This window comes from Chelonoidis abingdonii, chromosome 8 (genome assembly GCF_003597395.2).
Source record: "Chelonoidis abingdonii isolate Lonesome George chromosome 8, CheloAbing_2.0, whole genome shotgun sequence".
Taxonomy (NCBI): Eukaryota; Metazoa; Chordata; order Testudines; family Testudinidae; genus Chelonoidis; species Chelonoidis abingdonii.
The window spans coordinates 83,645,288-83,651,846 of record NC_133776.1 but is presented as its reverse complement, the minus strand read 5'-3'; the positions used below and the strand labels follow the sequence as shown (position 1 = coordinate 83,651,846).

Here is a 6,559-nt window from a genome sequence, read left to right as displayed (position 1 = left end):
ACTTTGAGTCTATGGTTCTGCTGCCAGCCTCCAGGAGCATCAGGTGCACCTGACCCGGACTCGGCTCCACTCTTGTGTACAGTGTACCTGGCCAGTATTCTGTCACAAGCAACTTTAGGCTGGTAACTATAATATCTATACAAAACTTGTATGAATGATTGTGTAAATGGATATATGTGTATATGTGTATAATATAATCATAGGAATAAGTAGCCAAACAACACTGTTTGCTGTTATCTTTTATTTTATTATGGTATTTACAATAAATGTGACAAACGTCTTGTCCTCTTTAATAAGATCCTGCTAGTTTTTATTGGTATAACAGCATGGCACCTGGGTTCTGTCCCAATGTTCCATGATGTATTGCTTCACATCCCAGCAATCCCCTTCCATCTGCATTTGGCACCATCTTTCAAAGGTCTGTGTACTGCACACTCTGCCTGTTCAGTCTGCAGGAATGGATCCCCCACTGTTGACCAATATGCCGCTCATTCTCACTAAAGATGTCATGAATGGCAGTGGTGTTATTCCTTAAACCACAAAGGCAAGAGGAGCGCGACATTGATCTCGTCACACGTAGTAGCTACGACACGAGATTTCTTGTGGCATTCACGGAGATGCTGATCACAGTGGCACTCTGCTTTTGGGCTTGGGAAACAAGCACCGAGTGGTGGGATCACATCGTCCTGCAAGTCTGGGATGACGAGCAGTGGCTGCAGAAGTTTCGGATGAGGAAAGTCACATTCATGGGACTATGTGATGAGCTCGCCCCAGTCCTGTGGTGCAAGGACACGAGAATGAGAGCTGCCCTGTAGCTGGAGGAGCATGTGGCGATTGCAATCTGGAAGCTGGCTACTCCAGACTGCTACCAATCAGTTACTAACCAGTTTGGAGAGGGAAAGTTGACCATTGGACTCAAGTTGACGGAAGCGTACAGGGCCATTAATCGCATCCTGCTCCGAAAGACCATGACTCTGGGCAATGTGAGTGACTTTGTCGATGACTTTGTACAAATGGGCTTCCCTAACTGCAGAGGGGCAACAGATGGCACGAATATTTCACTTCTGGCATCAGACCATCTAGCCACAGAGTACATTAATTGGTCCAGAAAGGTGCATGACACACTCATCTTTCGGAACACTGGCCTATTCAGGAAGCTGCAAACAGGGACTTCCTTCCCAGACCAGAAGATCACTGTAGGGGAAGTTGAAATGCCCATTGTGATCCTTGGAGATCTTGCCTACCCCTTATGGAGCCATACACAGGGTAAATTAATAGCAGCGAAGAGTGGTTCAACAACAGGCTAAGCAAATGCAGAATGAGTTGAGTGTGCTTTTGGCTGTTTAAAGGCCCGCTGGAGCTGCCTATAGGGGAGGCTGGACCTAGCCAATGACAATATTCCTATGCTTATAGCCACATGCTGTATGCTCCATAATATTTGTGAAGGGAAGAGTGTGAAAGCTTCACTCAGGGCTGGACCGCTGAGGCTCAGCGCCTGGAGGCTGAATTTGAATAGCCAGAGACCAGGGCTATTAGAGGGGTGCAGCGTGGGGCCATAAGGATCAAGGATGCCTTGAGGCAGCAATTTGAAGCTGAAAGCCACTAATGTATGTTGCTAGACTTGGGAGTGCAGTGCTTGTAATGCTAGGAGGTGATTGTGATTGGTGCAGACAATGCACTATGATTCTGTTTGCTTTCAATTATGAAATAAAGATTGCTTTCAAACCAAAACAATTCTTTTATTAAAAAACAACCACCAGAGGAGAGAAACAAAAATAAACACATCAGCACTGTGGGGAATGGGTGGAAGGGAGGGTCCCAGGACAGTTAAAGATTTGTGTATGTCCAGGTATCATGTGCAACTTTGTCCCTTGGAGTACAGTGCAGTAGGTACTGTACTTCAGCAGGGCTAAATTGCAGAGGGACGAGTGTTGAGTGCAGTGGGTACTGGGAGTGCGCAGAGCTGGACTGTGATGGGGCAGGAGTGGAATGCAGAGGGTACAGACTGAAACCAGGAGGCTGATAAGAGTGTGCTGGCAGTGTCTGGGGGGTGCAGGGGAAAGTTTTGCAACAGCGGCTGCAGGGGAGGGCAGGTGCGGAACTGCTCAGTTTGCAGTGCTAGTAGCGTCTGGAGCCTGTCTGCTTGGCACTCCATAACATTTAAGAGCTGCTCCGTGGCTTCATTCTGGCGTGCTGCGTTCTCCTTTCAGCCCCTCTTCTCATTGTCCTGGTACTTGTGACTTCACACAGAAAGTCCTCTTTAGTTCTTAGTGGCTGCTTTCTAGTTGTGCGCAGCCATTCAGCCAGCAATAACAAAGAGGGAGGCTGGGCTCCCCAGGCCATATCTGTGAAGCCAATATGCAACATTTTACAGAAGCAGTATTTGCAGCACACAGACCACTAATTCAGTGATTTAAAACACAGCCACTAGTCACATACCTGGTCACTGACTGACTGACTCCAGGAAAGCACACAGGAGCCACAAGACCTCCAAAATGGTAAGTAACCGCAGGGGCAGGGGAAAATCAGTGTCCCAGGACCGTACTGTACACTGGGAACATGGCTCTTGGGGAGACCCAGCACTGTGTGTGGCGGGGGCTTATAATCATTCCTGTCCCCACATTTTTCACAGGCTGTGATCATTATGGAAGATATCCCACTTCTGAGGGTGAACAGGGAATCAAGGGAGGGTCTTCTCAAAGACTGTGGCTTCCGGCTTGGCCCTTATGCAGCCTGCCGGTGTGCAGTAATGATCCCCCGCCTCCCGTGATGGTACAGTGGCAAAGGAAAGTTACCCTTAATGGGGAAGGAACAAAGCAGCTCTGCCAAAGAACCTGCAGCAGCAGATTGCCCAGTATCTCCATGAGAGTTTCGTGGAGATTACCGAGACAGATTCCCATGAAGTGAGGGAGTCAATCAACAACCTGTGCTGCCACTCAGACTAGGTATGTGGTGGTACACGCATCAGACAGACACAAGTCTGTTTTGTGCAACCTTTCTGCCCCCAACAACTCGCTTAAGCAATTCCCAAAATCAAAGCCACTTACCATGGGCCTCCTCTTCTGTTTGCACTTCACCAAGATCCGACAGCTGTGACTGGCTAGCCTCCTGCAGGGTAGAAAAGAGCTCCTGGCTGCTCTGACCTCCGAGTTGTCCTCTGCCTCTGGGTCTCCCTCCCACTCTTCGTCCAAGATTTCCTCCTCCTTGCTCAATACACTCTTGATGGGTATGTGAGCCACCAAAGTATTCACAGTGCCCTTTGCAGTGGAGGTGGGGTCGCCACCTACTATGGCATACAGCTCTTTGTAAAACCAGCAGCTCGTGGGCACAGCACTGGAGCAGCAGTTTGCCTCCCATGCCTTGAGGAAGGCGTTCCACAGCTCCTTCACTTTGATACTGCACTGCAGTGTGTCCTGGTCATGGCCCCTTTCTATCATGCATCATGAAATCTGTCCATAAGTATCATAACTCCTACAGCTGGAGAGCAGCTGATACTGGACAGCCTCCTCCCCCCAAATGCTGATGAGGTCCAGCAGTTCAGCATTGCTCCATGTGAGGAGGTCGCCTGGTGCATGGAGCAGGCATGGTCACCTGGAAGGATACGCTGAGACCACTACACAAGGCACTGAGCAAACAGGAAGGGGATTTTCAAAATTCCCAAGGAATTTGGGGGGCGGGGGGAAGAGGGGCTCACGGTTGGTCACCTGAGGGCAGGGCTACAGAGTTCAAACCAATGACCAGGAGAGGCAAGAACAGGCATTTTGGGACACTTCCTTGAGGCCAATCACAGTGCTGTAATCAACCAGGGTATCTACACTGGCACCGCAGCGCTGTAGCCCTGGCGCAGAAAGCTTTACGCCACTTGTTGGGGTGGCTTTTTTTACAGCACTGCAACTGTGCAGTTTTTGCGCACTAACTGGCAGTGTGTACACCTCGGGAGTTGCAATGCAGAAAGCTGATTTACTGTGCAGAAACTTGTCAATGTAGACAAGGTCTCAATAAGACTTTCCAAAGGTTGCACCTTGTCAGAACATGCTGCTTCCTCCCACGCACACTTCCAAATCCCAATCACACTGAGGTGGTTGCTTTGCAATTACTTTAGCAGTTCTCCTAACTCCAGCAGGAGACAGACACTACAGGAAGTTTTGTTCCTAGCTAAGGCAACCATGGGACATGAGCAGCCTACAAGAAATTCCCTCTCTAGCGGTCTGGGGGAGAAAAACATATATAAAGCACAACCAATGCCTAGTTTGAAGGCTCTTCTCTAAAGGTGGCAAATGATCAAGGCAACAGGGCTATGCCTTGCACTGTATAGCTTCTATAGGAAAAGGCCCTGCTCAGTTTCTGCTCTCCGTAACAGTTAGAGATGGGTCAAAACTGGATCTCAAATCCCAACCCATCTGATTTTCAGTTAGCGAAGCCACATCTACAACTGTGATGTCAGGTCAATTCCAAAGCGTGAAGGGACCTATTTTCCACAGCAGGTGGGGATGCAGTTGAAATCTCATGAAAGCCATTTACAAGATTATACACCATCTAACCTCAATCCACACACCAACTCACCTTACATAGGTTGTAAACCTAATCTGGATATGAATGCTTGAATGCCTTGGCAGCCCATTGCTACTAAAAAAAAGCGTCCACCGAAACCATTTTTGATAATGATCTACACTAAAGGGTGAGATTGACAAACTGTTTTGTGTCAACCCAGCTGTGGAAGCGTCTTCACTTAAATTTGGCTCCTATCAAAGTTAGTGCCTCTCTATGCTGATTTACTAACACCCACTCCCCAAGTGGCGTAGAGTCACAGATGATGTGATTAGGTCGGTGCAGTGTCAGTGCAGACACTGCTTTGCTTATGTCAATGGTTCCTGGCCTTCAGGAGCCATCCCAAAATCCCCACAGACAATACAATCGATACAAGCGCGGCTGGTGAGGACACACGCCACTGACACAAGGAGCCAAGTGTGTGCACACACAAGTGATTTAATAATTATGGCGACTGTATGCCGACATAAATTAGGTCAATATAATTTTGTCCTGTCAATATGGCCTTTGTATTTTTCGTAAAGCCCCAGTCCCTGGAATCTGCCAGTATGTGTGAATCTCAGCTTTCACTTAAAATATAAATAAAGAGAGAGATCATAGACCTCATGGTTGTGAAAAAAAAAAAAACTTGAAAGATGACCTGAAAGACCCCTTAAGGCTCAAAAGGCAAATAAAAAGCACATGCACCCCCTTTTTTTTTTTTTTTTTTTAATAAAGAGAAGAAGAATCTCATTATTAAGCCAATCCCATTATTACTTTTGGTTCCGTCTCTTGTTTTTTGACCACTTGGGCCTAAAAAGATGTGTTTCCGACTTGAGTTTAGTTAACTCAGGTTAACTAAAACAAAGTAAAATCCTCCTAGTGAAGACAAGGCAGTTTGAAGTTTTCCACAGATTAGCAGGCCGAGGTAAATGCAAGCCTCCCCTAGAGCAGGCTGAGTTAAAGACGAGCTCCATCTTCACTAGGAATTTTACTCATGTTGAGGCTAACTCGACTGAAGAACACACTTTTTTTTTCGCCCATCCTGAAGATGCATCACTGGGGTCGGCAATACTGTTAGCACAAATGCTGGTCCCACAGCAGGGAGATGTCTGTTGTTGCAAACAGCATAGTAATGGAACAACAGTGGGGCGGGGAGACTATTGAAAAAGCACTTCCACTGCAAAACTGTAGTACAAAAAATTAAAATAAAAAAAATAAACAGGAAAAAAATTAAGTTCACCCTGGCTCAAAAGCAGCACTGCTAACAATGTATACCCACTCTGTAACTACAGGACTAAACCAGAAATATAGTTGCCAGGGGCAAAAAAGTATCCTTAAGAAAACGAACAAGGTTAGAAGCCAGGGTGGGATGAGACTGCATCTCAGCTACATTAGCTTTTTTTTTCCCGGGAGTGAGGGGGAAGTGAGGAGGCTAGATTTTGTTTGTCCTAGAATAACCACCACCTATTACTAACATAGTGCTTTTCCTCAGTAGATCTCAAAGCACTTCACAATCTTTAATGTATGGAACCTCAGAACACCCCTTGAGGTAGGGAAGCTTTGTTATTCCCATTTTACACATGGGGAACTGAAGCACAGCAAGGCTAAGGGACTTGCCCAAGGTCTCCCCATGTCCTAGGCCAGAGCCCTAGCCACCCTTCCGCTCTCAGTAGGATAAACTCAGTTAGCCACCAGCATTTCAAACATGTCGTCATGCTCTGCCAGTACACAATTATACAACCCAGTGGTTAGGACATCAGCAGCTATCTGCAGCACTGTCTACAGTAGCAATACCACATTGCTACTACTGGGGAAGCTGAACTGATGGCAACAGTATATGAGATGGTTTTAAAAAATAGCTCCTAGTCTACATCATTATACAAGGCAGGTTTACATATCACAATGGGAGAAAATCCAAGTCCTGTCTGCAGTAAATGGTGGGTACTAATTATCCAAGTTTTTTTCCTGAACAGAAACACCCAGAATCTCCAAACAAGATCACAGTCCCAGTGAGCAAGACTACAGTCAG

At 46.8% G+C, this 6,559-nt stretch overlaps 1 protein-coding gene and 1 long non-coding RNA gene across 3 annotated transcripts in view; both read right to left on the bottom strand.

The window, feature by feature from the left end:
- The window catches only part of AMER1 (APC membrane recruitment protein 1), a 90,360-nt gene that overhangs the window by 74,857 nt on the left and 8,944 nt on the right, over positions 1-6,559 (bottom strand). The window lies entirely within an intron of this gene.
- On the bottom strand, positions 1,815-3,552 carry LOC142047245 (uncharacterized). Its single transcript, XR_012656438.1, has 3 exons — positions 3,252-3,552; positions 3,048-3,218; positions 1,815-2,345 (listed from the first exon to the last, which is right to left on the bottom strand). It is a non-coding gene; the product is annotated as an uncharacterized LOC142047245 (long non-coding RNA).